General features: G+C 43.7%; 1 protein-coding gene across 4 annotated transcripts in view; it reads right to left on the bottom strand.

Annotated features, from left to right (window-relative positions):
* OTUD7B (OTU deubiquitinase 7B) overlaps window positions 1-12284 on the bottom strand; it is a 196782-nt gene that overhangs the window by 38339 nt on the left and 146159 nt on the right. The gene's annotated exons all lie outside the window — the stretch shown is intronic.

Here is a 12284-nt window from a genome sequence, read left to right as displayed (position 1 = left end):
GGTAATGGTTATTTTCAGAATGGGGGATTTGAAGGGACAACAGATTATTACTGTTCCACCACTGCAAAGAGCAATGGGTCGATGGCTGGCCCACCCAACACTAGATCTTGTAGATGCCTCTCCGCTTGAGACCACTGTGATTGAAGAGTGTATTGAAGGGGGAGCATAAGTAAAAGGCATTTGGTACAATGGATATGGATGCCACCATTATCCTGGAAAGACTCATGACAGTCTTCACTGTGACATGATGATTTGGTTGAAACTAGCGCAACACTAGCTTCAATTTTTTGCACCGTCTGGAATGGGTTAGAGGCTTTGGCGGTAACTGAGCATAATCAGACACTAAGAAAGGTTACACTTTGTAAAGGATGGAGGTGGGATTTTGAAATTTTTGTTGTAAAATCGACTTTGTGTGTCCTGTAGCCATTATTGACTGGTGGGACGTTTGATGAGCCAGTCATCTAGATTTGAGAACAGATGTGTGCCCCCCTCTTCGGAAATGAGTTGCTACTACTGCAAGGCATTTGGTGATTGCTTGTGGAGCTGTAGTGACCCCAAATGGTAATACCTTGAGTTGGTAGTGTTGGCTGTTGACCTGAAAATAGATAGAGGCGGTGTGTAGGATGTATGGAAATGTGAAAATAGGCGTCTTTCAGCTCTATGGCTGTCATTAAATCTCCTTATGGTAGCAATTGGATTCACATCCTGTAGTGTGACCATGTGAAAGTTTTCTGAGGAGATGTACTTGTTGAGTGGTTTGAGGTCTGGAATAGGACTTACCACCCTGTCTTTTTTGGAAGCACAGGGAGTAGACCCCGTGTCCTTGATACTATTTTGGGACAACTCATTAGCCCCTTTTTGAAGCAGAGACTGCACTTCCTCCTGGAGGAGTGAAAGATGTTCTGGTGGCATTTTGTATTTCTGGTGGTATTGGGGGTGGGATAGATGTGAGCTCTAAACAGTACTCGCCCATGATAATAGAAGGGAGCAACTGATCAGTGCTAATTTGTGCCTAGTGTTGGTGGTACTGTTGTAGCAATCCCCTACTGGTGTTATATGTTGTGGGGGAGGCTTAGTTTGTCACTGCTTAGTAGGCGTGGTGGTTTTGGAGGCGGAACCATGACCTCTTTCTCTATTGTTTTTGTATTGTGGTTTGTATTAGGCCCCCCTGGAATACAGGTCCTTGTATGAACCTTGCTGTTGTTAGGTCGAGCTTAGCTAGCGCGCATGAGCTATCTGCAAGACATGCTGCATTCAGTCCAAGGAATTTAATCATGCTCACTATTGCCATCCGTTCTTTGTTGTACTCACCTTAAATGCTTCCTTTTTATTGGTGATTTTTTCTAAATATCCCTCCTTTGTTTGCTTAGTTTTCTCCCAGGCGATTTCAACTAAGTGAACATTTTCGTTAGCCATCACACTATGTCCACGCTTCCTCCTGTTACAGTGTGTGATGGCCCCTCCTCACTCCTGGGCACTGCAGCCTTGGTGTTATTTTTGTCCATAGCAATGTGTTCCCACCGCACCACTGAAAACACCATGTTTAGAAAGGCACTGAAGATTTCAGGTTTCATTTGTTATTGCGCTTTGTTCTTGGATATCTCTTTCTCTCTACCTCACCTCTCTACCCCATCCTCTCTACACCAACCTCTATACCTCTCTCTCTACTTCTACCTCTCTCTCTACTTCTACCTCTCTCTCTACCTCTTTACCTCTCTGCACCTCTACCTCTCTACACCTCTACCCCTCTACACCTCTACCCCTCTACACCTCTACCCCTCTCTCTCCCTCTGCCTCTCCCCCTCTTTACACTTCAACGTCTTTCATCTATCTCTCTACCTCTACCCCTTTCTCTCTACCTCTACCCACTCTTTCTACCTCTACACCTTTACATCTCTTTATCTTGACGTCTCTACACCTCTACCTTTATACCTCCTTACACCTCTACCTTTCTACCTCCTTACACCTCTAACTCTCTATATCTCCCTCTCTTTCTCTACCTCTACCCCTCTCTACGTTGCTACCTCTATAAACCTCTAACTCTCTACACCCCTCCCTCTACCCCTCTCCACCTTTAAGCCCACTCTTTCTATCCCTGTCTGTCTACTTCTGCCTCTCTACACCACTACCTTTCCACCTCACTCCCTACACCTTTACCTCTCTACACCTCTCTCCCTCTACCTCTCTCTATAAGCTCTATCTTCTACCTCTCTCTACCTCTTTCCACCTCTCTACCTCCCTCTACCTCTATATACCTCTACCTCCATCTACCTCTCTACACCTTTACCTCTTTCCTCCTCTCTAGCTCTACCCATCTCTCTACCTCCCTATCTCTATCTACCTGTACCTCTCTATCTCTACCGATCTACTGCTCTACACCTCTACCCCCTCTCTACCCCTCCATCTCCCTCTACCTCTCCACCTCTACCTCTCTCTACCTCTACCCCCTCTTTCTACCTCTCCCGCTACCTCTCTACACCTCTCCCACTAGGTCTCAACACTTCTCCCACTTCCTCTCTCTACCTCTATCCCTCGCTACCTCTACCTCCCTCTCTATCTATACACCTGAACACCTATCTACCTCTACCCCGCTCTCTACACCATTACCTCTCTCTCTACCTCTACCCCTCTACAACTCTACCTCTCTCCCGCTCTCTACCTCTAGGTGAGTGTGTATGAGCAGGTCATATTGCAGGTGGTGGTAATACAGGAGGCAAAAGTGGAGGAGAGAGAGAACGAGAGAGGTGTAGGGACGGGAAGAGGTGGTGGAGTTGGTGGGAAAAGGATAGGACTAGTGCCCCTATCCTTGAATTTTTTCTTAGGGACATTAGGTAGGTTTATCCTCATGATCTCCTCTTCAAATGGTTTCTTCATTTTTGGAAGTGCGTCTGTTACAGCTGCTGGTGGTTTAGCCAATACCTTGTCAGTCTCTAGATGAATAATGAAAATGTCACTTACCCAGTGTACATCTGTTCGTGGCATTAGTCGCTGCAGATTCACATGTTTGGCACAGTCCGCTGCCTGGTGTTGGGCTCGGAGTATTACAAGTTGTTTTTCTTCGAAGAAGTCTTTTTTGGTCACGGGACCGAAGGACTCCTCCCTCTTCGGCTCCATTGCGCATGGGCGTCGACTCCATCTTAGATTGTTTTCCCCGCAGAGGGTGAGGATGGAGTTGTTTGCTATAAATAGTGCCCATGCAATGGAGTGAATATGTATGTACGTTAAGAGTTTATAATAATTATTTACAAATGTACAGATGTTTAAGATTTATGATCTACTTCTAAACGGCTACAGGCTTCCCGGGGAGGTGGGAGGGTACATGTGAATCTGCAGCGACTAATGCCACGAACAGATGTACACTGGGTAAGTGACATTTTCAGTTCGATGGCATATGTTGCTGCAGATACACATGTTTGGCATAGACTATAAAGCAGTTACCTCCCCTAAAAGCGGTGGTTTAGCCTGTAGGAGTTGAAGTAGTTTGGAATAATGTTCTTAGTACAGCTTGGCCCACTGTAGCTTGTTGTGCATTTAGTACGTCTACACAGTAGTGTTTAGTAAACGTATGAGGCGTAGACCAGGTTGCAGCCTTACATATTTCGCTCATAGGAATGTTTCCTAGAAAGGCCATTGTAGCACCTTTCTTTCTGGTTGAGTGTGCCTTTGGTGTAATAGGCAATTCTCTTTTGGCTTTAAGATAGCATGTTTGAATACATCTGACTATCCATCTAGCAATGCCTTGTTTAGAGATTGGATTTCCTATGTGTGGTTTTTGAAAAGCTATGAACAGTTGTTTTGTTTTCCTGATTAGCTTTGTTCTGTCAATGTAGTACATTAGTGCTCTTTTGATGTCTAATGTATGTAGTGCCCTTTCAGCCACGGAATTTGGTTGTGGGAAGAACACTGGCAATTCTACTGTTTGATTTAAATGGAATGGTGAGATTACTTTTGGCAGAAATTTTGGATTTGTTCTTAGAACTATTTTATTGTGTATTTGAATAAATGGTTCTTGTATGGTAAATGCCTGTATTTCACTTACTCTTCTGAGGGATGTGATTCCAATGAGAAATGCGACTTTCCAGGTTAGATATTGCATTTCACAGGAATGCATGGGTTCGAAAGGTGGACCCATGAGTCTTGTTAAGACGATGTTAAGATTCCATGAAGGAACTGGTGGTGTTCTTGGTGGTATAATTCTTTTTAGCCCTTCCATGAATGCTTTAATAACTGGTATTCTAAATAGAGACGATGAATGAGTAATTTGTAGGTAAGCAGATATTGCTGCGAGGTGTATTTTTATAGATGATAAAGCGAGCTTTGCTTTTTGCAAATGTAGTAAGTATCCTACCTTGTCTTTCGTAGAGGCATGTAATGGTTGTATTTGATTGGCATGGCAGTAGTAAACAAATCTTTTCCACTTAGATGCATAGCAGTGTCTAGTGGAAGATTTTCTAGCTTGTTTTATGACCTCCATGCATTCTTGTGTGAGGTCTAAGTGTCCGAATTTTAGGATTTCAGGAGCCAAATTGCCAGATTCAATGATGCTGGGTTTGGATGCCTGATCTGTTGTTTGTGTTGTGTTAACAGATCTGGTCTGTTGGGTAGTTTGACATGCGGTACTAGTGAAAGGTCTAGTAGAGTTGTATACCAAGGTTGTCTTGCCCATGTGGGTGCTATCAGTATGAGTTTGAGTTGGTTTTGACTCAACTTGTTTACTAGATATGGAAGGAGAGGGAGAGGGGGAAAAGCGTATGCAAATATCCCTGACCAACTCATCCATAGAGCATTGCCTTGTGATTCGCGGTGTGGGTACCTGGATGCGAAGTTTTGGCATTTTGAGTTTTCTTTTGTTGCGAACAAATCTATCTGGGGTGTTCCCCAAATTTGAAAGTACTTGTTCAGAACTTGGGGGTGAATTTCCCATTCGTGGACTTGTTGGTGGTCTCGCGAAAGGTTGTCTGCTAGTTGGTTTTGTATTCCTGGAATAAATTGTGCTATTAGGCGAATGTTGTTGTGAATCGCCCACTACCAAATTTTTTGTGTTAGGAGGCACAATTGTGTTGAGTGTGTTCCTCCTTGTTAGTTTAAATAATACATTGTTGTCATGTTGTCTGTTTTGACAAGAATGTATTTGTGTGTTATTATGGGTTGGAAGGCTTTTAACGCTAGAAATACTGCTAACAGTTCTAGGTAATTGATATGAAATTTTGTTTGGTGTATATCCCATTGTCCTTGAATGCTGTGGTGATTGAGGTGTGCTCCCCACCCTGTCATGGAAGCATCTGTTGTTATAACGTATTGAGGCACTGGGTCCTGAAATGTCCGCCCTTTGTTTAAATTTTTGCTGTTCCACCATAGAAGCGAGAGGTATGTTTGGCGGTCTACCAACACCAGATCTTGAAGTTGACCCTGTGCCTGTGACCATTGTGATGCTAGACACTGTTGTAAGGGTCGCATGTGTAGTCTTGCGTTTGGGACAATGGCTATGCATGATGACATCATGCCTAGAAGTTTTAGCACAAATTTTGCTTGTATCTTTTGGTTTGGAAACATAGCACTTATTACCTTGTGGAATGCCTGCACTCTTTATGGACTTGGAGTGGCAATTCCTTTTGATGTGTTGATGGTTGCTCCTAGATATTGTTGTGTCTGACACGGTTCTAGGTGTGATTTTGTATAGTTGATGGAAAACCCCAGTTTGTGAAGGGTTTGTATGACACATGTGGTGTCGTTTGCGCATTTTTTTACTGTGTTGGTCTTGATTAGCCAATCGTCTAGGTAAGGGAACACATGTATCTGTTGTCTCCTGATGTGTGCTGCTACTACTGCTAGACATTTTGTGAACACTCTTGGTGCAGTTGTTATTCCGAATGGCAACACTTTGAATTGGTAATGTATTCCTTTGAATACGAACCGTAGGTACTTTCTGTGAGAAGGGTGTATTGGTATATGAAAGTACGCATCCTTTAGGTCTAATGTGGTCATGTAATCTTGCTGTTTGAGCAGTGGAATGATGTCTTGTAGTGTGACCATGTGAAATGGTCCGATATGATGTAGGTATTTAGTGTCCTGAGATCTAATATTGGTCTTAATGTTTTGTCTTTTTTTGGAATTAGAAAGTACAGGGAGTAAACTCCTGTGTTTTTTTGTTGTACTGGTACTAACTCTATTGCATCCTTTTGCAGTAGTGCTTGAACTTCTAGTCCTAAAAGTTCTAAATGTTGTGGTGACATTTTGCGTGTTTTGGGAGGGATGTTTGGTGGGAATTTGTGGAATTCTATGCAATAGCCATGTTGGATTATTGCTAATACCCAATTGTCTGTTGTAATCTGTTGCCAAGATTGGTAGAATTGGCTTAGTCTTCCCCCCACTGGTGTTGAGTGAAGGGGTTGCGTGACTTGAAAGTCACTGTTTAGGTGGAGGTGTTTTTGGAGTCTGGAATCTTCCCCTACTCCTTGGGAATTGACCCCCTCTATATCCCCTGAAACCTCCCCTTTGGAAGGAACCCTGATATGGTGTGGTTCTTGTTTGTTGGCTGGTGGTGTCTGTGGGTTGGCCACGAAACCCCCCTCTAAATGGAGTTTTTCTAAAAGAGCCTCTGCTCTGCGGGGAGTAGAGTGCGCCCATGGCCTTGGCCGTGTCTGTGTCCTTTTTAAGTTTTTCAATGGCTGTGTCCACTTCAGGGCCAAAAAGTTGTTTTTCGTGAAGGGCATATTAAGGACAGCCTGCTGGATTTCAGGTTTGAAGCCTGAAGTGCGGAGCCAAGCGTGTCTCCTTATGGTGACAGCAGTGTTGACTGTTCTCGCTGCAGTATCGGCTGCGTCCAGTGAAGAGCGGATTTGATTGTTTGAGATCGTTTGTCCCTCTTCAACTATTTGCTGCGCCCTTTTTTGGTATTCTTGGGGAAGATGGTCTACGAGAAGTTGCATCTCATCCCAGTGAGCGCGGTCATATCTGGCCAGCAGCGCTTGAGAATTTGCGATGCGCCACTGGTTGGCTGCCTGTGATGCTACTCTTTTTCCTGCCGCATCAAATTTTCTGCTTTCTTTGTCCGGAGGTGGGGCGTCGCCAGATGTATGGGAATTTGCTCTTTTGCGAGCTGCCCCTACTACTACGGAGTCAGGTGGTAACTGCGAAGTAATAAACACTGGATCTGTGGGTGGTGGTTTGTATTTTTTATCCACCCTTGGGGTGATGGCTCTTGATTTTACGGGCTCTTCAAAAATTTGTTTTGCGTGCCGTAACATCCCCGGTAGCATTGGGAGACATTGATATTGGCTATGTGTAGCCGAGAGGGTGTTAAATAAAAAATCTTCCTCTATAGGATCGGAATGCAGTTGGACATTGTGGAATTCTGCAGCCCTAGCCACCAGTTGTGAGTATGAGGTACTGTCCTCTGGCGGTGACGGCTTTGTGTGGTATGAATCTGGATCATTGTCCGGCACTGGGGTGTCGTATAGGTCCCAAGCGTCTTGATCCTGATTATCTTGACTTATGGTAGTTTGCGCTGGTGAGTGCATTTGTGGCGGTGTTTGTGCCGGCGATGCCTGTTGTAGTGGAGAGGGCGGAGGCGTGACTTTTTTAACCACTTTGGCTTGTGGTTGTGCGTCATCCTTGAGGAGACTGATCCTTCTTTTCCTCATTATTGGGGGAAGGGTTGATATCTTCCCTGTGTCTTGCTGGATGTACAGTCTCTTTTGTGTGTAGTCTGATTCTACACTTTGGAGCTCTTGTCCAAATCTGTGCATCTGGCCACTTATTCCTTGTTCCTCCGAGTAGGATGAAGGTGTGGTATTTTTCGGCGCCGAGAGAGAATCTTTTTTCGGTTTCGGCACCGACAGAATTTTTGTTCCTTTCGGCATGGATTCTCGGTGCCGATGTTTTTCGGTGCCGGTATCTTGTTTTTGTCTCTCGGAGCCGCTTTCTCGGCTCCGAGGTTGCTCCATGGCGGTCCCTCGACCGGAGTCGGGTGTCTTCGCTATGGGCGTGCCCTTTTTCGGCGCCTTGGACGGGTCGCCTGTTTTATGGGTCGAGCCATGGCCTGTTGGCAGTGGCGTCCCCTGGGCTTTCGTTTTGTCGATGGTTTTACTTTTCGACGTCTTACTCACAGTTTGTTGCTGTTGTTCGACGTCGGAGTCTCCGGATTCTGAGTCCGGAACCGAGAATGTTTCCTCTTCGTCGTCGAAATGTTGTTTTGTCGGCGTGGACGCCATTTGTAGACGCCTGGCTCTTCGGTCCCGGAGTGTTTTTCTGGACCGGAAGGCTCGACAGGCCTCACAGGTATCCTCCTTGTGCTCGGGGGACAAGCACAAGTTACAGACCAAGTGCTGATCTGTATAAGGATACTTACTGTGACATTTTGGGCAGAAACGGAACGGGGTCCGTTCCATCGGCTTCGATGTCGCACGCGGTCGGGCCGACCAGGCCCCGATGGGGGAATCGAAGCTACCCCAAAGTCTTCAGATGATCGGTGTCGATGTACCTAACTATCCCGATACCGAACGGAACAATACCGACGCTTTCTTCCGAGATTCTGACTAACTTTCCGAACCGAAACACGGAGCGAAAAGGAATAAGTCAGAACCCGACAGCGGAAAAAAACAATCTAAGATGGAGTCAACGCCCATGCGCAATGGAGCCGAAGAGGGAGGAGTCCTTCGGTCCCGTGACCAAAAAAGACTTCTTCGAAGAAAAACAACTTGTAATACTCCGAGCCCAACACCAGGCAGCGGACTGTGCCAAACATGTGTATCTGCAGCAACATATGCCATCGAACACAACGTTTTTTGTCTTTTGTCCAATTTGTCTTGGGAGTTTCTTGAGAACTGGCTTAACAAGCCTCTCTCCAAACGTGGACATAGTCTTTGGCTGTTTCGACGCTGAGGGTAGTTTTGTTGCGGACAACATTTTCAACACCGAAGATGGTTTTGACGGCTGATGCAGTTTCAAGGCCGAAGGTATCTTTGGGACCGAAGGAGGCAGTTTCAGCTCCAATGTTTTATGGTGCTCTGCAGGTGTCAAATGTGATTTTGGGGATATCGGCACTGAGGAGACATTTAAAATCTTCTACTTTGACGCTTTGAGCTTTTTGGAGGCTGTCTCTGCTCCTCTGCTTGTTTTTTGAAAACCAACATGGCCCGAGGGCAGTGCAGTTCTGTGAGCCACATTTAGAAACATATTATGTAATGTGCTTGTTTTAAGTGGACCCTGATCATCTGACATGAATCAGTCTTTCCTGGACTTACACTGCACATCTCAGAAGTATAGTTTTGTTTTGATGATTTTACAGGAATGCATAAAGGTCCGTTATTCACAAACATCTGTTTTGAATTAGATATATTTTTTGTCTTAACATACTACTTATGGGTTTATTTTACATCAACAGATTGAAGCAACCATTCTCTTGGTGCACACAGGAAGAATGAGTGCTACAAAATGGTCTCTGGGAAATCATATATATTAATTTTGTAAGGAAGGAATAGTGGGCAAGTTCCTAAGGACATATCATTAAGTGGAATACAACATTTGAATCTCAGTTTCTTCTAGCTGTTGGAGCCTGAAGAGTAGTTAAGCCGTAACCTGTTCTGTGGTGGTGACTTATGCATGTGGTTGAAAGGGCCTGACCCTTGTAATTTGTGAACATGACTACATACAACTCTTAATAAAGAATAATCTTCCTGACAAGATGGAAGACATTTAGTGGCCTTCTGTTTAGGCTGTCATATGATAGGATGTATTGAGTTATGTATGTTACGATTCAGCTTGCTGGCGGCGTGGCTGTTGGCAGCACTATTCAATGGCTGAGGCTTCCTGTGGAGTTTACGAATAAAAATTATCCTAAAGTCATCACTGATTTTAGTTTAACATCCTATTACACCTTCATAAGACAAGAAAGAAAATCTTTAACCACTTAGACTGAGGAAAAAAGATACAGAGAATGGCAGACATGATGATAACTTTAAGATATGTGTTGCCTTCCACACATATTTGTGTCTGCTGCACAACTGGGTTGCACTTGTGAGCAGGGATGTTGAATTCCTATCGCCCGACGCCCAGGACATATTGTTTGGGGTCAAGGGCAACACGTTTTCATGTTTATTTTGTCCTTGGGACAAGTAGGCCCAACCGCTTCCAGCACAAACACTTTGGCTGCCAGTGTACAGGGACGGGAACTGTCTGCAGTTGAGGTGTGTGTGTCCATAGTTAATGCTGTTTGAACTTGTATTTATGGTTCATTAATGGAAAGCCTTCATTGTTAAGGTGAGCGCTGCAAATAAACGTTTTAAGGTCACGCTGCATTATTGACAGTGGTTCCAGTAATAAAAATTAGAAAACATGTACACACATTTGAAAAGTTTAATAATATGAGGCTAAGTATAATGCTCCTAGAATGCTCTCTGATTAGACGCAAACATTTGCAGAAGCTTGTAAGCAAGAGTGAATATACTTTGCTTTCAAAATAAAATGTTCAGAAAAAAAATGCAAGTAGGAAAAAACGTTTTCTTTAAAGAATCATTTAGTAAAATGTGTTAATGGATGGATCCTAATGGAAAAATCAGTGTAACCATTTTCAGCAAGGTTATGGAGAGTATTAAAATAAACAAGCACTGGCAAAGCCAACCGATCCAATAATTGTTTGAGTCTTTTGATTTCGTCAATACATGTCTTATTTTGACATGGCTTTTGTAAAATGTATTGTTGTGGGAGCTGCCTGGCCCTCACCATTGTAACAAAAAAGAGTTTGGTGTCAGAAAGCACACACTGCCATCGGTGTCATAACAAAGGCCACGCAGCCCCCCTTGAGCCCCCCCCTGAGCACACCACCTGCCCTGAGCGAGTCTGGACAAGGGGGACCCTCCTTGTTCTTTGCAGGGGGCTCCCCTCCAGTTTTGTTACACCACCGATTACCACAGAAGTTCCTTGTACTGAACTTTGTGTGCTAATATGCTCCTTGTGGAAGAGCAGAATGCGATCATTCTAAGTAAAGCTAGCTGATTGAGAAATAGAAGTTTAATAAAAAACAAAATGTCTGTAACACCAGACCATTTTAGGGTCCCAATTCTTAAAGAAAGTCACAAGTGCACCCATGGTATATGTCTTTGAATTAATGTCTTTCATGAATTCACAAGAACTTACAGAAGTTGACCGGGAAATCGTATTCCTAGAAAATATTTGTGAACTAAATGTTAACACCAGCAAATATGCATGTGTAGATTTACTCATGTGAAAATCTGTTGAGCGTTTACAAGTTCACTTCCCCTCCAACCACTTTTTTCCCCAACCATGAAATAACTTCTACTACTGTCAGGAGTAAATTTCCAACCTTTATCATTACAAAAAAAGATTAGATAAAAGCTGGTGAAAATCCTTAAAACATGCAACTTAGTAGTTTACAGACTCAAAGGCATTCCAGCCCTGGAAGTATTGCTTACTGCATCCTCCAGCCCCAGTATGTAGATCTGCGGAAAGGTGGCAAAATAAGTAAGTTGCTATACTAGGGATTGAAATTGCAAGTATTCAATACTTACTATAGTAGTAGCCCTGGCATAATCAAAGAGGCTATTATCAGAGCTCATATATAGAAATTGCTGCCATAATTTGCTGTCACACTACGTGGCACCAAAGGGACAAGTAGATTTTTTTCACAGGACAAGTAGCTCTACGAAGAAACCAGTCCCATGGACAAGTAGATATTTTATTAAATTCCACACGCCTGTTTGAGACATGTGAGCAGCAACTTTTTCAAATATGGGGTAGATATGTTTATTGACCAAAACGTTGGATACATTTTAAGTTACATTGGAGTGCTGCATAACACTGCACATTGTGTGCAGCAACAGAAAATTCAGCAATATTTGCTATACTCTTGTAATGACATTAAACCCAAAGCAGAGTGCCACTCCAAAATCCCTTATGGCACCCTAGCACTAGTGTGCCGGTCTGCCTTTATCCTCCATATAGAGCATTTGTTTATACGGGGCTCAAAAGACTGAAGTAGGGCAAAGTGGCCTTTCTGGGTAGCCAGGCAGGTAGAAATGACGTGGCTTAAAACAAGAAAAACATTTATAAGTATACTGTTTCAGAAGGCTTTTGTGCCCAAGAGAACTGGTCTCCATTGATCAAGTCAAGGAAATACGTTGCTACATATTTCATTATTTGAGAGAAACTACTTGAGCGCGCTTGGAACAAATGAGGAGGAAAATGAGTAACTAAATATTCAAATTATTTCTTGGCGACACAAATAACTGAATGTACTCTCAGAACACTATCCATTTGTACAGAAC

Source organism: Pleurodeles waltl, chromosome 12 (assembly GCF_031143425.1).
Source record: "Pleurodeles waltl isolate 20211129_DDA chromosome 12, aPleWal1.hap1.20221129, whole genome shotgun sequence".
NCBI lineage: Eukaryota > Metazoa > Chordata > Amphibia > Caudata > Salamandridae > Pleurodeles > Pleurodeles waltl.
Note: the sequence above shows the minus strand (reverse complement) of the source record. Positions and strands in the feature narration are given on the sequence as shown.